The sequence below is a fragment of the Maylandia zebra genome, linkage group LG20 (genome assembly GCF_041146795.1).
Source record: "Maylandia zebra isolate NMK-2024a linkage group LG20, Mzebra_GT3a, whole genome shotgun sequence".
NCBI classification, from domain to species: domain Eukaryota; kingdom Metazoa; phylum Chordata; class Actinopteri; order Cichliformes; family Cichlidae; genus Maylandia; species Maylandia zebra.
This window is the reverse complement of record NC_135186.1, coordinates 33,829,540-33,849,470: the sequence shown is the minus strand read 5'-3', so window position 1 is coordinate 33,849,470 and position 19,931 is coordinate 33,829,540. Positions and strand designations below refer to the sequence as shown.

The window sequence follows — 19,931 nt, the reverse complement described above, 5'->3', positions numbered from 1 at the left end:
AGTGGCAGGGAAAACCCTGGATTTTGACTTCCGTAAACTTCCTGCTGCTGAACACTGGGCTGAATGTGAACACTGGGCCGAGTGACGAAAGAGCTGATATTTTACTCTGACGGATGAATGCATGCATGAGTGAATAGCCTCTGTGTTTGTCGGAGACCTTCTGACCTCACTACGGGATCACTTCCTCTGACGCTGGTGCTGTTTGATATCGCTACCAGGCCGACTGTAAACCAGTCACATGTGCAGAGTAAGACGCCGACCTCGTGTAGAACCTGAAACGCCATCAGTCGGCATCTTCTGCTCTTTTAGCCTCTTTCAGCTCCTGTTTTTGGTTCTGTGTTTACTATTAGAACCCAGAGACATGATCTGAAAACCTCTTTAGCCTGCCTGAACTGCAAAATCCACATTCACAACAAATACGTAATGTTGCCTTTCAGAGAGATATTTCAGCTTTAATTGCACCACTTTTAATTAAACAGACTATAAACTGTGTTTATTATCCCACTGTATTTAATGACAGTGTGAAAACAGATTTAATTGTTATAGTAGCAAAGCTGCAGACAATTATGAGCTGATTCTGCAGCTCTGCTCTTTACAGCGAGTCATCCCTTTGTTCAGCTGTCCAGCTACAACTGTACAGCTCTGCCTCACTCTTGGCGGTGTTTTATGGAGAAACGTCTATAAAAAGCCACATGCAGCAAACAACTGACAGACAGAGACGAGCTGCTGAATATAATGGAGACTTTAGTATTCTGCAAAAAACAAAACAGAAATGTAAGTTTCCTTGAAGTATAAAAATTAGCATAAAAGAGCATTAAGTATGAAAGTGTGTGCACGAAAAAGAAAAATTGCAATCCAAACAAACAGCCAACAAAAAGGCTCGATATGGAGCCTCGTATGAACAATAAACTGTGTGAAATAAAAGTTAATGATCCTCCAGGCTGGATTATTTGTCTTTAAAGTCGCCTCTGTTCAGGAGTTTATATCACAAAACAAAGAAAATTCCTCACATTGTCGACAGTAATCCTTAAAGTGTGACTTTACAAGCTGCTGAGTCTTAAAATAGAACAAATCTACAACATCTATCTCTGACTTCAGCTCAGCTTAAGGACGAACATCTTCAAAGAAAAACGCGAAAACATGAATAAGACATGAACTCTCCAAAAAATTAACTTCATGTACGCTTCCTGTTGTTAAAATCTGAAACAAACGGACTCTTAAGATCAGATTTTATTGCTGTAAGAGGGAGTGAAGGCTGGATTTATCAGCAGCGAGGACACTGATCCTCAAAAAGAGACAATGACAACACAAACACACGGTAGGGTCGTAATCCCTGGTTTTTGTCTTCAAGGTCACCGAATGCCTCAGCTGGCTCTGCGCTGTCGGTCGTCCTTCATTCTTTTTAAAACGCCTGACAGCGACAGACCGAAGCTGCTTTAGTGCTTCAGCGTTTGTGACCTGATGACTGTGTTTGATTAACAGGGGGCGGAGCCACAGGCTGTGTTCATTAAAGGACAGGTTCAGTTTTTAAAGTCAGTCTTAAATTGACTGCGAAGGGTTGGAGGTGGGAGGTTTTTCCTCGGCCTGTTCACACACATGTAGATATTAACCTCAGCTGAAGATGCCAAAATACTTATGACACTCACACTTATGATTCACTTAGAGGGCAAGTATTGGTGAGCAGCTGTCAGAGAATCTCCCTTTTCCCAGTTTGGATTAAACTGGTGAAGCATCCAGTCTCAAAGAGAAGTTCTCAGTGCACTTTAGCCCAAGTCCTCTTTAAATGTGCTGATGTCAGATCTCGGGCGTGTGCAGGTTAATAAGCGAGAAGCGGCTGTATTGACGAGGACAGATGAGCAGGAGCAGCTCGGTCTATAGATCATCAATCAATAGCTGCGGTGATTGATTAGCTGTACACTCCACGTAGCTCATTAACTCATTATAGGCTCCGGCAGGCAAACAGGAAGTGATTCATTGCTTGACCTCACAGTTGGCCTTGAAGGCAGATGGCTGATGAAGAGCCAATAAAGGAGTAATCCACCCAAAACACGAGACTGTGGGCACACGGCCAGGAGATGCAGGAGACACTTTGACAGGGTGAACACGCCTGTTTCCATGGTTTCCTAGCTCGAATGATGACAGAAACCTTTAGGGACTTTAGACCCTCAGGGGCCCGCAGCCGCTGTCTGCTTTGCCCCGATGACAGCTCTGACATCTCAGACTGCGGACGGGGAAATGTCTGTGATTACACATGAAAATAATGCCGAAACCATTGATTTATCAGGGAGCCGATCAATAATTCATCTGCGGTGCTGACAATTGTTATTGATTAACACCTGAACCCCGGGGGTCAGATAAACCTGCTGGATGTGAGAGTTTGTCAACATGTTGACCAAGAGAAAAAAAGTCTTCTGCCTCAAGTTGAATGAAACTTCATTTCACTAACAGAGACGGATACTCATAGACTGTATATGAAAGATGGATGCAGCCACTGTGACGTCACCAACTGCTTTCTGAAAGCCTCAAATCCTTTTTTTATGAAAGAAAGCTGCCTGCTTGTTTATCCCTCTCTCTGACCCTAGTATGACCATAGTTTTCAAAAATGAACTTGGTGTTTTATCTAGTATTATGTGACACTTGCACCCATAAAGTCAATTTTACTGAGGCCAAAGAGCGCGGGAGCCCAGGAGCAGTTTCCCTTCTATACAACTGGAAGTCTTCTTTCAACCAGAGGAGTCGCCCCCTGCTGGTCATAAAATAATACAAGTTTAAGGAACTGAGTTCAATTTTCAGACTGTTTAACACCTGTTTATATGTTTCTTCTAGTGCGATCGTTCCATCCGTCGGGCTGCACGGTGTCAACGCGTCAGGGCAGTTAGCTTGTTAACGCGTTAGTGCCGTCCAATCCCACTCATGGGGCGATCCACGCTAACTTGATAACTGAGATTTGGGGCGTTAATGCAGTAATGGCATTAACGTCATTTTAAAGAGATTAACGCTGACAGCACTAGTTTCTACTGTTTTATCACCTGTTTTACTCCACACAGGGCCAAAACTTTAAAAAATTAGCATCATGTTGTATTCAATAAGACTTTAAAGTGAAGGCTGAGTCCATAAACTCAGAATTGTGTTTGCAGAGCTTATAAATCAGGTGAGTCATTTTCCCATAGACTTCCATACAAACTGATCTGATTTGAAGCCAGAGAGGTCACCCCCGGCCGTTAGAAGAAAAGTTGGGATTAATGCACTTCACATCTGTGCTGATGTACATCTTTGTGTTCCTCCAGAACGTCCTCCTGATGAAGAAGGTTCCTCTTCCTCACAGCTCAGTTTCTACATCACAGCAGCAGGTTGCCTCAACAGGTTGGTGCGGCTCTAATCTCTGTCTTCTGATAAGTCCGGATGTCCTCACCGGTGACCTCACAGGCAGCTGCCACATGGCTCCTGATGATGTCATCATTCTTGAACATCACTGAGACTAAACGCTTGCCCCGTAGAGTTGCCTTTGTGTGATATTCTGCTGCTTATTGTGTCTGTATTGCATTTCACACCTGAAGCCTTGAACCTTTCTCAACTGACGGAGCTGCACGTGAGAACGAGTTGGACGTTAAACAGTCTCTAACCTGCCAGCTCCCTGCTACAAAGTCCATGTGATGCTTGATTGTGCCCATGTGAGAGTACCGCAGCTAATTGTTCAGTTAATTCACAGCGAGTGAGTGGGCGTCGTGTGTGCTGCCTCTGTGCCCTCGCCTAAACCAAACGGATTAGAAACGAGAACGAGTCGGAAGCGGACTATTTCCTGCTGCGCGCTGCACATTAGAAACGACAACTGTGGAATAAGTCCTGACCTGATTGTTCCGACGCCGAAGTTCACGTGTGAAAACGGCTTATTACAGTCGCTGGGAGTTCAGTGATAGATGGAGGATGCAGTGATCTAATTAGTTGGTACAGAGAATCTGCAGATTCAGGATCAGTGACCCAAAGATCATCAGAGAGAGTTACTGCAACAGAAGAGCCATTGTTACCAGGGCGCCTCTCTCTCTGTGTTCCTGTGTCTCTCTCCCTCTCGTAGGGTAGTCAATCGCGTGATTAATCAAACTTTTGCGTGATCAGGTTTCAGCTGCCTTGCTGTTGAAATGAGTTTCTGCAGATTACAGACAGGAAAATTCAGACAGATGACTTTAATAAAAGAAACATTTCTACGGCCATAAATTCACCCAAAATTAAATTCCACATTCAGCTGTGTCATAAGAACATATTTTTCATTTCCGTCTCCTGTCTCTCATACAGCTATATCTGTATCCATATCTATAAACACAGATGTATTTCCCGTCATGTGTTAGTTTGCGTTAACCTAATTTATTTCACTGATTGTTAAACGAAACGACCCCGAAGATAAATAAAGCTGAATTAGATTTTTTGATTTTTATCTGGGACACGTCGCCTCGCTGCATCGCACACACACATTTCCCCCCAATTACTGCGTGTCACCTTTCACCTCCTCCTCCCCTCCCCCCCTCATTCATTACTCCGCCTGGTTGGTTCGTCTCTGTACAAGCTGCTTTTCACGCTCTCTAAACCTGCCCCCTTCTCTCACCCCCACCTCCCCCTTCATCACGTACCTCTCCCCTCCTCCCGCTCCTCCTTGACCCATCCTCCGCCCCCTTTAAAGCCTCTTCACTCGTCCTTCATCTTTTGTTTCTACTGCAAAGCCTTACCTGGGAACAAACACACGCACCCCGAAATATCATATCTTATCTCATGCCGAAGTCTCGAGGAGGGCTGCGCTGTGAAGTTTGACATAGCCAGCCTTCTTTTGTGTTGGCTGCTTATACAAAACCTAAAACTCCAATCAGAGATAATGGGTATCACATCAGCGGTTATCAACTTTCTTTGTTACCCCAGGCTTTCTTCCTCAGGCTCACATAAAAGAGGGCTTTTGATGCATCAATTGACTCTTTGCACAGCAAATATCTACACTGGTGCAGAGAAAAGACGAGATAGCAGGATGCTGGCAGAAAATAGTTACCTCTGTAACTTCATATATGAATATATTTTTTCTATTATTCATTGGATTCAGTGATGCCGATCATGTCTAACGAGAAACTGCATGAAGGCCCTTTGAGTGCCTGCAGACTGATTCCCAGCAGTTAACAAAGCTCTAAAATTGTAGAAATATTTTCTAAAACTAGAAATATTTAAACATGCTCACAAGAAGTGCATTTAGCTGCTTTTAGCTGTAATAACAGCTGCAAATCAACACTAAACATGACATATATTTATGCTCTTTTTATTTTTTCCCCCCATTCTGACCTGCATGCATGCAAACTCCTGAGGGAATCCTGAGGGAAAAACAGGCTGCAGCCTCCTCGTGACTATGAAAAATCAGTGGTGACTGCACTGACGTTTTCGCAATTAGTTGTGGCGACCGCCTGGTTTATAAACAGGAGTGTGCAACATGCCCAAGACCTGGGCGAGCACTTGCACTAACACGTTGATTCTGCAGATTGGTTGGTGGGAGGCAACCTGACTCCAAACAATCAGACAGATTGATGAAAACTTGCAAATAAATGCAGACAGATTGCGAACATATTTGCAATCTATCTAGGCAAGGAAATCCCAAAAAGTTGATTCTGTTCATCTGGATGAACCGTTTTCAGTGGCAGAAACATACCTACGGGCCAGTGGACACTTTCAATGATGAAGATGTGCACTTTCTGGATGGGCGCGGAGTCAAGGAGGCCATTTACGTGAAAAGGGAAAGACCATCTCTGAATCAAGGAGGGAGCCTAAGAGGACCTCTTTCACCATCTTACAATGCTGTGATTGCAGCCATTCCCCAACACACTGTGAATGGTACTCATGGCCATTGATCAATGGTCATGGCAATTTGCATATTAGTGATCAAAAACCTGACCTCACAGTCCATTGTTCCCTCAGTGGTGCTAGTTTCAGTTATTGTGAAAATGTACTGTTTAAAAGATTGGGGAAACCTGCAGTCAGCTGAGACTGAAGACGTCACTTGGACGAGTGACGAAACGTTTCTCTGTCCAGATGAACAGAATCAACTTTTTGGGATTTCCTTGCCTGGATGATTGAGCATCTACATGGAACCACAGTAGGCCAGGTGTAAAGATCCCTTTATGAAATATTGAAAACTCTGACTTTAGTCTCACTGTACTTCAAGAATCTATTCACTTTTCTTCATGTCTACATCAGATGTTTTAGGATGCACGAGCAAGCAGCAGAAAGTAGCAAAGTTTTGAATTTCAAGTTAGCAAGTTTCAAGTTTGTTTTGTTCCCATGGGTGTTATCTCCACTGTGATTGGCTCAATTTATTTTTTATTTGTCCAGTTTATTAGCAAGATTGCTCAAGAAGTTGTGTGTGGGTGGATGGTATCCAGAGCTCGGCCCAACATCATGAACTTTTAGAGTTGTTTCAGACCGGGATCCAGAAGCAGGAATCTTGAAGGAAAAATTTAATATTTTTTTATCCCTCCTTTCATCCTTTGAGATGAAATATCTACTACTAACCCAAATATGATTCTGAATCGAGGGTGTAGAGAAACTTTCCAGCCTTGGTGGAGGTATGTGGTCTGTTGTTGTTTGTTGAACAGCTGCTGAAACTAATGGAAAAGCTGAGAACATGAGTGTGTGGCTCAGTGAGGACACAGTCCTGCAGTGGATTATTTAGAAAAAGAGAGCAGGCTATAATTGGTCGCATGTTTTATTTCCTTTGTGTGACTGGCAGTAAATTGTCGAGTGGACGGATTTTAAATGGCCTTTAAATAACGAGTGTTTGTTTGAGACGTTAATGCAGAAATATAAAATCACATCATGGACGCTGCTGCACCAGCTGGCCACACACACGGCCGTTCTCCTATCTTTGCGAGGACCCTCAGGCACACACTGCACTCCTGGGACACTCGGGCCCGGATTATACTGGGTTGCGGATGCACACACGGACAGCTGCAGGCACAACGGACGGGTGGTTGCTCTTATTATATGCACTTTCTGGTCTGCTTGGAGAACGCGTTACTTATATGCAGAGTTGGGTGGCGGCAATGCAGACAAGTCTACACAACAACAGCGACAATGTGAAGTTTGCAGACAACCGCACAAAAGCCCGATGACTTAATTTAGCCCACGAGTGCGGAAAGTGTGACGCTTTTGTAACCCTGAGCGTAAACCTGCTTCTGCTCCACGGATCTGAACCCTGAGCGGCCCTTTGAGGCCCGTCCCAGAGTGAGGCCTGAACAAAATGTCCCCACAAAGATAGATAGTAGCTAATCCTGGGGTACGGCTGTGTGTGTTTCTCTTTGTGTGTTTGATTGATGTGATCGGTGTGTGTGTGTTCAGTAGTGCGTGTGACCCTAAGTATGCGTGTGTGATTAATATTACATGAGGGCTCCTGATGAGAGGTGGACAAACACTCCCAGCTGAGCTCTAACACACACACACACACACACACATGAATGAATGCATGAGTATATCGTCTCACACACACACACACACACACACACACACACACACACACACACACACACACACACATGAATGAATGCATGAGTATATCGTCTCACACACACACACACACACACTGAGTAACTTGAGGTCACACACATGTTTTACCAGCAGAGTGTGTGTCACAGATAAGATGACGGCGATAACAGACACACACACACTCGCGCACGCACCAAGTCTTCACGCTGTCTTCACATCACATTAAACAGTCGGTGGTTACCATGACGACCTGAACACTTTGGGATTCTCACCTGCTGTGACCTGTCAGCTGTGAACCAATCAGGCGACAGAAAACAGAAACTTTCACTCACCTTAGCAGAGACGTTTAGTGTCGAGCCCGAGCCAATCTGATAACGTGAGTCTGCTCGTTGCTCTGCTGCTGGATTTCATTTCTGTGTGGGACAAAAAACCTGACAAAGGAAGAGCAAAGAAGAGCAAACAACATCAAAAAGACATGAATAAGACCGACCTCGGTCCGGAGCAGGGAAATGACGAGCACCTGCTGCAATTTGAAGACTGTGAGAACATGTAGGAGACTAAGCAGCTGGTTCCCATCATGCACTGTGGCTCGCAGTGGGATTGCTGGGCCGCCCACAGCAGCAGCTGATGGAGGAGAATCAAAGAGACGCGTCGGCTGTGGGACATCCTCAGAGAGACGTCCTCAGAGGGACTCTGCTTTCTCTGTGAGACGCTTCATTTCGCTGCAGAGGAGGTTTTACTGAAGAAGGCGGCGTTCCCCAAGCACGCGAAATCTGAGCCCCGAGCCTGTTAATTATGACTCAAATATCTCATAACATGTATAACACGGACAGATAACGTCCGGATGCCTGCTTTGACAGGAAGTGGCTCCAGCGTTGTCAGATTTTGGCAGCTGTATCCTGTAATCCTGCAGGTAAATTGGTTTTGATTTGTTTCCAGTTGTGAAAAGGCAGTTTTCAGACTGTCAGCGAAACATGAGGCCAACATCCTCAATCAGAGAACTGCAGGTTATATGTAAGCAGAACAGGAAGTTTATCTTATACCTACCACACTCTACAAGACTTTGAAAAGACTTGCTATGGTCTGGGAAATTGTCATGTCTAAAGATAATGTGTCGGTTTTTAGTCAGAGAGAAGGCCAAGTTGGAAAAATGTACATTAATATTAGAGAAATCTGAATTTATCAGTCATTCAAGAAAAGAAAAAGACTTTTTTATGCTCACTCTACACCTAACCATCAAAATGAGCTTCCACAAAACTGTCAGGATTTTAATGCCACGATGGAAATTTGTCTGAGACACTAAAAGTGCTTGAAAAGTTTGGTGCGAGGCAGGCATTAGTGTTAGAAATGAGAACGTATACCTCACATTGAGGCGCGCACACAGCATGTTTAGATTCTGTGTTACTTCCACTTCCTGAGGATGTCATTGTGTCTGATCTCTATCCAAAATAAACCACGAGAAACCCACAGAAAGTTCTGACTCTGCCTGAGAACCTTTTAGTATTTAAGTTTTCTTCAGCATCAAAGTGAACAGAGATAGATGTCTGAAGATTCACGATGCACTTCAGATAGCAGCTGCTCGGCTTTCATGCGAGAAAAAGTCGCTTCTGTTCAATTAAAGCAGTTCATGAGAAAACATGAACTAAAAAAACAGACCAGGAGAAGCTCATCAATAATCAGTCAAATATCTGGAACACTTATTTATATAAAGTGTGTGATTCCACTGGGTTTGGTTGAGATTAGTCCGAATTGATTTAGCAGCAGATTCTCCCCAGTCCTGCTCTGTTTGCATTTTCACTTCATTTAAACTAACACAAAGTTTTGACTAAACAAGTATAATGTAATAATTTCCCACTGCATGTACTGGTGGCTGTTTGTTCCGGTTCCAACAGCAGGAACTGCCTTTGAAGAGCCTCTTTTACTGCTATTTTCGGGGCAGAACAAACGGCCTACTCTGGGGTAGGTACTTCTCTGGGCACAGAAAACTGCTGGGTGGAGGTCGACTTGGAGAAAACGATGACAAGAAGCACCAAATGTATTAGCGGTAGCATTCGTCTCCTCTTCCACTTGACTATCGACAACATAAAACTCATCATTTAGGTGGATGCAACAAACAGCAATGATGCAACTGCATCACAAAGCTGTTGCAAAATCATTTCATCATCAGTTCGATCTGATGGATCCTACTGCACAGCAGTGGAAGCATAAAGTCTAAAAGGGTCGGTTAGAGAGCAGCAGACCTCCAGGCTGAAAAGGAAACCAACACGGAAGTGGAAAAAAGAAGCTGCAGTTCCTCCAATGACCACTTGAGGCTGTTTCTAAAACCAATTAAACCCCCATAGACTCCCGTGTTAACGCTTCCGTAAAGGAGTTGTCATGTGTGCTACTGTGGGGTCTTTACCTTACAGTATAAAGCGCTTTGAGGCCAACTGTTGTGTTGATTTGCTGCTATTTAACAGTCCAACTTTCCTGCAGTGCAAAGGCACCCTCACAAAGATGGATCAGTGCCTTTCTACTCAACATGAGCACTCAAAGTGCTTCCTACTACACGTCTCATTCTCCCAATCGCACAACTCCATGCCTGAACACTTTTTCATCCATGCACACACCCCAATAGATGCACTGGGGACATCTCAGGGTTTGGTATCTTACCCGAGGATACTTCAACATGTGGACCGGGGTAGCCGAGTAGCTTAACCACACGAGCCACAGCCGTCTCGATAACCGCGTGCAAATAAAACTTAAACCACTTTAAAAATACTCAGAACTCTCGTTTGTGTGAGAAACGTTGAGCTTTGCTGGTCGGTTTCCTTTCAGGTGTAGCAATTATTTTTCATTCTCATAAACTCACATGCTTGTTGAATATGTCGAAGCGCCTGGTCTGATCGTGTAATAATAACAGAAGTTTGCAGGTGGTGCTGCAATATGTTGGGGCTGGATTCATGGTTGGACTCCTTCAGCCCACAGCAGCTCACACAGTTGCAGGGGTGTGGCGACACTCTGATTTACTACCTCTCGCCCTCTCTTTCTCTAACTTCACGCTTCAACCTACCTATTAAATATTAATATAAGACCACGCCCCCTCTGACACCACCTAGAGGTGTGGCCGATAAGCCCCGCCCCTTTTATTCCCAGTGGGTCTCTCTCTCTCTCTCTCTCTCTTCCCCGCTCTCTTTGAATGTCTCGCTCTCTCTCTCCCTGCTTCCTGTGAACGTCCCTCGCTCTCTCTCTCTCAGAACAATGTGTCGTTCACAATAATGGGATTACAGCCATCTAGCCGGCTGCTCTCCCTCCCTCCCTCTCTCTCTCTCTCCTGTCATCCCCTCTCTCTCTCCATCTGTCTGTTGGTAGTCCTGCGTCCTCCCTCTCTCCCCCTCTCTCTCGCCCGGTGTTCAGGCTCTTTCAGTTCTTGTCGCCTCTTTAATTTTAATTTTCTGGAGGAATGAAAGAAAAACGGACTGTTTCCTGAAAGAAGTAAGTGCCCGTTTCTCTCCCCCTCTCTCACTCCGTCCTCGCTGTGCGCTCCTCTCGCTCGTAGAGGAGGCTTTGATTGACAGCTGACTCTCCTTAATTGCGCCGTTATTTAATTAGTGGAGCAGGAATCAGATCAGTGGCACAGAGCCGTGGACTCTGACCGTCGCTTTCTCTCGCTGTGCGCAGAAGTTTCCCGCAGCTGTGTTTCTTTTGCTCTGAAATGTGTCGCTGACTGTTGAATTCTGTTTTCACGCTGGTTTTATTCCGTGGTAGTGCAGTCACGGCTTCAGTAAAGTGTTCAGAGTGATGAACTTCAGACATGTCAAACAAGAAAGAAAAGAAGCTACAAACGTGAAGCATCTCCCTGTAAACATCTTTTTGTGTCTTCCTCCTGCTGCTGGCAGTTTATTCAGCGCTGTGCGCATAAAGGTGCAGCCGCTGTGTCAAGCTCTGTGACAAAGCTGCCGCTGTTTGAGGGCTTTATTCAATTAAGATGTGGAAGAATTTCCCACGAAAACCCTCCCCTCCACTTAAAAATGTGCCAACCCGAGGATGCACGAGTCCATGTAATGCTGAAATCTGTGTGCTTCTTTGCAGCAGAGACTCATGGTCATGGTCTGTGTCTGAAGTCTCATTTGGGACAAAAATGTTTGACGTGAAACAGATAAAAACTCACCGACAGTGAAATAAAATAGAAACAGTAGATCCTGCAGTTTGAAATGAAAAGTGTCCCCCGTGTGCAGTGATCGGTAACTTAACCCTTCATTATTGTGTCTGAGTTGTGTTGTTTCCTTTGAAAGCTGCTTGACAATGTACACTGTAGAAGAAGTGCGGCGGGTCTCCATCTATCCATCCATTCACCCATCTGTTAGCTCTGCCTGCTTTATCCTTTGGAGAGAGGCAGGGGGGCTGCAGCCTTTTGCAGCTGACATTAAGCGAGAGGTGGGGTTCACCCTGGACAGGTCACCGGTCGATCACAGGGCAAAAATGCAGCATTGCTGCAAAAGTACAACACTGTGCAGTAAAACCCTGGAAATCTTTATTCAGAACAAAATATTTTACAGTAAATTACAAGTAAAACATCAAATTCAGGATGAAGCAGCATTTCAAAGCAAGCAGAACCATCCCAGTCAAAAATGGACCCGCCCCAACCTGTTAGTACAAGTGTCACAGGATTTAAACGCAGTCAGTTTTACCTGAAACTGGACGTCTATGAACAGTCAGCTCAGTCTGATTCACACAGCGTCAAACACTGCTGTTGTTTCAAAGCCCCTGCCACTTCTCAAAGCAGTTTAGATTGAGTGAAACAGGCCCGTCACTCACAGCTCATCACATGTGGACACTTCTAAAGCATCACGTTAAACGCTCTTGGTGGCTGTCATCGTTTAACCTACATGACAAATGCTGCGAAGGGTTATATTTTAGCCCAAGCATTGAAAGCTGCAGCAACTTTTAAGTTTTAGTTCTGACGGCTGCGTTTGGGCTGCCGGTCATAACATATATATTTTTTAAATAGTGAGGGCAGAAAAACCAAAAAGCAACCAACACCCGTGGCATCTTGCGAGCATCGTCCCTCTCAGTGAGGAGTGTCCAAATGTAAGCCAGCGGTGCTTTCCAAAGCCTCAGAAAGTTTGTGTCTGATTCTCAGCAGTGAGTAAAAGTGAAACACATTTGTGGGTAAAAACAAGATCAAAACAAAAACATGCACGCTATCCACTCCTGACAGGCAGACTTATGTCACACTCGCCCCTCTATGTGTGAACACCGCACAGTACAGGACGCACGGGGACGTGAACGCTGCTCCAAACCTGCTGAACAACAGCAAAGCTTCTCGTACCGTCTTATGAAGCGCTTTAATTAAACTGAACCAGCTCGTGACGTGGACCTGCAGGGCCCCGAGAGAGACACACAGCCGGACAATAAAACCTCGAGTTAATAACTGAATAAAACTGTCTGTTTCTCAAAGGATCCTTTAACATCTTTACAAATGAAGGTCAGTTAACCAGCTTTATGGGCTCATTAGACAATAACAGCCCCGCCCTGTGTGGCAAAAACAGCAGAAGCAATGAATCAAAGAATAATTAACCATATTGTCTGATCGGTCTTGTCACGTTCTTTGCTTGGGTGTGATTTTTGAGGCGAAAGGTTGCAGAGTTTGGCAGAATAATCAATTAAAGCTAATTAAGTTTTGATGATGTCGCCTGATTTGGGTGTTTAAAAAACTCATTTTTATCTTTTTATCTCATGAATAAAGTTTAATGAATTCTGATCAGTGAATGTACAATCCTTCTTTTCATGTGTGTGTGTGTTATGCTGTGTGAAACCCTCCTGTGTTTATATATTTCATTATTATTGATGCGTCAGTAATAAAGTAGCTGGAGGGGCAGATTTTAATAGCTCTACAGTGAAATCACATTTAAACTGCAGTTTAGTTTAATAAATCTTTATATTTTATTATCTCATTGTAGTTATTGTTTGTAAACTATTAGGTTGCACAGCAATAACTGAGAGCAGTGTGATGGGATAAATATTAAACGCGCTCTTTGAATGAAGTGCAGCGTTTTAATGCCCTTAATGAGTTTTCATGGTGGCTGAATGCGTCACAGCTGGAGATTCAGACTGGAAGCAGCAACAATTAATTGATTAAATGGGAAAATAATCTGCAGATTGTTTGCAGATGTTGAAGCGAACTCGCCGGAGTTCGGTTTTCTCTGCCGTCTGCAACACGCATGCACGACTGTCTGCAGCGTTTGCCTCGTCTGTCAGTTCAGACAGAGGCTGAACCATCAGGACATTTCAGTGAGTCACTGAGGAAACTTTGAGCTCCGCCAGGAAACACAGTCGAGTGCTCTGAAGGTGTGATGCTGCCGTTGCAGAAAAATTTCCTGCAGCATCAGAAATGTGTCATATCTGAAGTATTTGGGCTTCCTGTGTTAACAGAGTGACATTTCTCGGTATGTAACATGCTCTGTGGTTTGATCATCTCACTCCAATGTTCTAAGCACCTGTCACGAACCTGACCGCTTTGTGTCCACGTAAACGCGCCTGAAGTATCCAACCATTTCCAAGAATATAAAGTCTCACTAGTGAATCAGGTCATAGAGGAGGAAACATCCCAAGTTTCAGGAGACTTGGGTTCAAATCTGGTTTGGGACAGTTTTTTTTAAAGCTCGGTCTTCATCCGTGTCCTCTTGATCAGGTTAGGAAAACATCAGGCAGCCCTTTAAAAGGTTAAAAGCTTTTGAAAGCTTGAAAGCTGTTTGAAAGCTTTATTTCTGAGAATATGTCACGGGGCTAGGTTTGGATTAGAGCGGTGGTGTTTAAACTGGGAAGTGAAGACGCTGCAAGTTGTGTGCAAACAATTAGGTTAATAACACGAAGTGAAGATAAAGTGAATTTGATGTTTTTGGTGAGAGGGGGTCATAGCTCCTGCAAAAATAAAGGTGACGTGTATTTATATAAAGCTCTACTTGGATTTTTGTATGACTGATTAAGTGGAAAAACAAACAAAGCATGAGGTGTGATACAAGGACTATTTTCAGCACGCCAGAGGAAACCACAGGGTTAGCGATTAATTCTGTCCCATCTAAAGGTGGTGAAACTGAAGCACTTGTTACATGCACTCACATTGCTGCACAAACAACATGCAGAGCTGCCGTTTCTCAGTAAATCATCCAGGTTTGCAAAAAGAATTTAACTTGAGCCATTTTCACACATTAACCTTGTGGAGATCCCTCTTCTCACACGTAGCACGCAGTGGGACGCAGCCCACCTCTAATGCATGTTCATAGTATAAAAATGCTGGGAGCTGCTGGGATGGAGTGTGCAGGTCGTGTTGCACTCATTTACCTGTGTTATTCTCACACTGGTGCATTCAGGTGTGATGGGGAATGTGTGCTAGAGAATTGGCAGGTTGAGGACAATTTAACTTCTGCACTGACAGACTGTATGTGGTTCAGGTGATGGAGCAGCCTGGATGGAGGCAGACACCAGCCTTTAATAGGGAGTGCACTGGAATTAGTTCCACTGTTTGCACATCTGTGGCTTTGCACAACGCACGGTCTTTGTGCCAGCGAGCTGGCAGGTTACGTTTATGTTCTTTGTCCAGAGTAGTTTCGAGCTGAAGCACATGTTTGAACGACTGAATGCTGAGTTTGGATTTCTCTGCTCTCGACATACAGTTTAACGGATGTCGTCTCTGTAAATAACACATTTGTTGGCTGCTGTCAGGTGACACAGCCAGCTGTTGCTTGGACGAGGGCACGTTCTAGGATGAATCTTTGACTAGTGGTGGCATGACAACCGAAAGGTCGTGTTAGTTATGCACGTATGAAAATATTATAAATATTTGTTCTTTTTGTACACTTTAGACTTAGTTTACAGACTCTCATTACCTCCGTGCACCTGTTCTATGAGTTTAATTATCTTGCCACAGATAGTATAGTAATATAATCTGAATTTGACTGACAGCTTTATTGCTTTTTTTTTATAGCTGCAATAATGCCAAAACCATGATAATCATGAAGGGAAATCCTGATTCTGTTAGTGTCATTTTAAGCCGACAGAAACAGCCTGTTTCTGCCATGTTTTCTGATTCCCTTTTGCACTGTTTCAGCTGCGATTGGAGTCATTTTAATGACCTCGACCGCGTGGGTTCTTCGGTGGTTCTGTGGTGAATTTTCTCCACCTGCTGCTCGCCCGACCGGCCATCAGCCGCAGTGCATGGAAACGAGCATTCAGTCAGAATTTTCTTTTGAACGTTTTCTAGAAGTTCAGCTGATCTTTGGTGGAAGGCTAACCATCTGATGTGTCGGCCTGAATGTGTCGACGTGCGTCTCTGTGGGCGACCGCATCCAGTTTACATGTTAATGACTTGAATCGGTTCTCTGTAAGGGGACAGATCAACCAATCAGATCGGTGCTGTGGTCCACATGATGCTGCAGTACGGGCCTTTTGTTCTGTGGTTACCTGTTTGTGCCGAAGTCTGGCACCTGACATCTTTGCATTCCTGCTCTGAGACTCTGAGAGATGCAGATGTGTGCAGCACAGACGGTGACGGAGACACTTTACTGTTTCATCGCTGACAGTCTCTGATCATTTTCTTCTGTTATGAATGAACCAAAGAGAAAAACAGCCCGAAGCAGCTGGATTCTGGCCGATGGTCGGCGCATTCGCCTGTGCTCTGGCAGCAAAGACCCAGTTTTTGATGAAACTCAGTGTTTGAAGCACATCTACCGATTACTTAAAGCAGAACTTTGAGTCTGTGGCTGCTGATACAAATTTCATTTTAAAGTGTTTGAGTCTCATTGAAAACAATTCAGTCTTTTCTCATGAACTTCTCTAACCTGAGTTCTGCTCACAAATGAAGCCAGTGCTTAAAAAGAGCTGCAGTTCCTCCAATGACCACTTGAGGCTGGCTCCAAAACTAAGTCCCTCCCCATAGACTCTAATGTTAAACTGCACAGCAGAAATAAACATTTACAGCCTGATACAAAAATGGTTTTAGGCTTTTAGGCTTTGGATGCAACTGTTTTATAACCCAGAGAGTTTAGATTGCATTAATGCCTAAAGTTTCATAATTACAGACTGAACTCAACCAATCCACTGTGTTTGTAATATGAAGGCCTTTTGGAGCATTTTTAATTCAATTATCTGAAGAATATTCCATTGAGTGCGGTGAATTATGAATATCATTAAAAAGTCTGTGCAAAAGTTCTGCACGTTCAGGACTAATTAACTGTGTGATGACCTCACACAGACAATGGAAGCACCTCAGTTATGAAGTGCATTAGCCAAAAAACAACACAAGCATAATCACCACCTGAATTTCCACCGATCTGCTATCTGCTCTGCTTTGTGTGAGGAAGTAAAATGTTTTAAATTCCTGTTCCAGATATCTGCTGGTGGGGAAACTTCTGTGAAAGCAGACCTACCACTTATTCTGCACAGGGAGAAACCAAATTACATAAAAGCCACCTGAGGGAGAACTCTAGCGTAGCTAACTAAAGCTACTCAGATAAAGGTGATCTAAACTAGTTTGTAAAAAAAAAAGATCAGTCTTTGCAGTGCAGAGTGTGTTTTACTCTCGGCTTTCGTTGCTCGCACACGAACAAAGGACTTGTTGGTGACTTTTGTGGCGATGCTTTTTTTAGGTTGAGATGCAGGAGATGTATGGCATTGTTGCTGTGTGAATGCTGGGTAACGCCCGCTCTTTTCCCCCGTGGACTCCGGTGAAGTTAAAGTCTGTGGTGGCGGCTGACTGATGAATGATTGCATGCCTTTACAGTGGTCAGGATGAAAGGAGAAGGGAGTGAGGCAACAGAGGAGCACCGGTAAAATGAGTTAACACAACATTCCTCTCTTTCCGTGCTCCTTATTCAATAGTTAACTTCAACAAAAATGCTAAAAAAGTAATCTAAATACCTGAGGGATGATTGCGATTGTAGCTGAAAGCTCAGCAAGATGCAGTGAAATGTAGTTCAACTACGGGTTTAATTACATTTCTCTGACTACTCCCCAACAGTACAGCTACCACAGTCGGGGGTTATATAAGAGCAACTGAAACGATGATATATTAAAAATAAAGCTGCCATTGGAGCAGACAGAAGAGGGGGAACAGTGTGACATAAAAAAGCAATAAAAATGGATCTAATGAGCAGTTCAGACAAGACTAGGTCTAATGTAATGGTTATGGAGATGTTAAAGGAGAGAATGTGACTATAAAAATCATAAAAGCGGTGAACTTGCAGCCATTAATGTGTTTTATCTTCATTTTATTTTCATATTCCTTCTTTTATATATATATATATATTGCACGAGTGACTTCAACACTGGAGTCACTCATGCATTCAGAAATTCAATTAGGTTGTTAGAGGAAATCTGTGCTCCACGAGGCTCGTTGGCTTCAGTCGTCCTCCGGTGCGGGAGGAGATGATGGAGGTCCAGTTGTCTCCTCTCGTCCTGATCTTCTTGTTTCTGTGGGGAATCAAACAGATTGCTAAATAAAGGAATCTCCTCCCTTTGCTTTTTCCTCCCATGTTTATTAGAGTTCAGATCTCCCCCCCCCCCCTCTTTCTCCTCCTCCTCTCTGTTATTACAGTATTTTTGTCATTTACTGCCCCCCTCTGCCTCCCACACCCCTTCAAAGCCTTGTTTTAATCTTGTAAAAAATTCTTCTCTCATAAACACATAATGAAGCTGGTTCACGCCTGTTAGCTACAGAGGGAGGGGCGGCAGGCAGCAGAGACAGCAGCTGTAAAACACAGTCAGGGTTTCGGTTTTAATATAACTGCACCTCCTCCTCTTTCTCCTCTACACGTCTCCACCCTGATGCAGGAAAATGTAGCCCTCATTTTTTCTCCCCTGTTTGCGCCTCGGTAGTTTGAATCTGCTGATGCGTCACTTTCATGCTCGCACTGGATTATCGGTGTCAGCGGCGACGCTCTGAGGTCGACTTCCTGTTTCATTCCCGTTTTAACCATTTCTCCGTCCAGCTGTTGTCTTCTTCTGCTCGTCTTTGTGTTTGTTGTCATGACAACTGAATCTGGACCAACGTGCGATTTAATAGAGGGTCTCAGTGCCGCAGCTGAGGAGTTATTATTACCGGCAGCAGTTATGGGGGCTGAATAGATGACTTGTTGAGATGATGCCCCGGGTCCAGGTGAGGCTCTGGGGTGAATTCAGGTCCAGGGTTCAGAATAAGACACTTTCACCAGATTTAAACATGACTTTGTTTCCCTCTTCTTTGTCAACCCCAAACACTAAATCACTGTATCTCAGAAAGACCCCCGATCCTCAGCTGGGCTCGTATTGTGAGAGGGGTAGGACTACCTTAAACAATTATCATTTAATCCATTGATACTGGACATATTTGTTTTCAGCATTCTGGTCTAAAGGCAAACACCTGGTCCTCAGCTGGGATTGGGTCCAGGAGGGAGTCTAATAGCCTGGGGGGCAGAATTAGATCTGATGGAGGGGCTGGTCCCGGTGGACCCCAACCAGCAGAGCGGTGAACAGTCCAACAAAACAGCCTCGGGGGCTGAGAAACAGAAGAGCCCAAAACTGCAGTTCCTCTAACGGCCACTTGAGACTTCAAACTGATTAGATCCCCACAGACTCCTGTGTTAAATGGGCAAATTTACAGCAGAGAACACATGTTTACGGTCTGGCACAAAAATGGTTCAGGCCTCTTTGGCTAAGGTTGCCTTTCAAAGGAACTGAGGGAGATTGTTTTATTAAAATTTTTATTAAGGCTTAAAGAAAGGGGAGTGGCCACTTTGAGTGACAGGAAGCTGTAGCTGACTTTACCTTAGCGCCATTGGTTCACTGAATGTTTGCGCTGAACGGGGGGAAGATGGCGACTGTTGGAGCATTTCCAGTACAACTATCTGACAAATAATATGGTTTGATGTGTGGTTAATTGTACTAATAATTCAAAAACGAAGAAAAGGTTTAAGTTTTGGTGTCTGTGTGATGTGTCCATACATCCATAAACATGAATCAACTGGGAGACTGGAGCTAGAGTTTCATTATGGACTCATTTTAAGAATGATTTTCATTTTTTGTTAAATTTAGGTACAAAAACAACTTTAACCTTTAATGCTAAGCATTATTAAGATCATGATTGTGGTTGAAATGCCCCCTTTTACAATGTTAAATACATGTTAATAGATTTCCTTTTTTAGGTTTCCAGGGTGCTGAGTACCTTCTTTTGGCTTTAGGGGTCACCACAGAGGATCATCTGCCTCACCTTATCCCAAACCTGTCACACCAACCTCTGCATGTCCTTGTTCGCTACGTCCATGAACAATCTCTGTAGTTCTCTTTTCCTCCTGCCTGGCAGCTCCATCTTCAGCACTCTTTGTCCCATATATCCTCTATCCCTCCTCTGCACATGTCCAAACCATCTCTTACCTCTCTACCACCTCATTTAGAAGTGGTGATACCAGTGCACA

General features: G+C 44.1%; 1 protein-coding gene and 1 long non-coding RNA gene across 5 annotated transcripts in view; one reads left to right on the top strand and one right to left on the bottom strand.

Annotated features, from left to right (window-relative positions):
- plxnb3 (plexin B3) overlaps positions 1-19,931 on the top strand; it is a 93,297-nt gene that overhangs the window by 25,565 nt on the left and 47,801 nt on the right. Inside the window, exon 2 of one of the 3 annotated variants that reach the window (XM_004568148.5) lies at positions 3,288-3,363. The exons of 1 other annotated variant lie outside the window; for it this stretch is intronic. The gene's annotated coding sequence lies outside the window, so the exon portion shown is untranslated. Of the gene's footprint in view, positions 1-3,287; positions 3,364-10,755; positions 10,978-19,931 lie in introns of those variants that run through there. One more of the 3 variants, XM_004568149.4, reaches the window with a different exon arrangement.
- On the bottom strand, positions 495-10,495 carry LOC105941304 (uncharacterized). Of its 2 annotated transcripts, XR_013094785.1 has the most exons (4): positions 10,355-10,495; positions 7,836-7,934; positions 4,623-4,718; positions 3,494-4,144 (listed from the first exon to the last, which is right to left on the bottom strand). It is a non-coding gene; the product is annotated as an uncharacterized LOC105941304 (long non-coding RNA). The 2 variants fall into 2 exon arrangements; XR_001167930.4 differs by lacking the exons at positions 3,494-4,144; positions 4,623-4,718 and adding an exon at positions 495-752.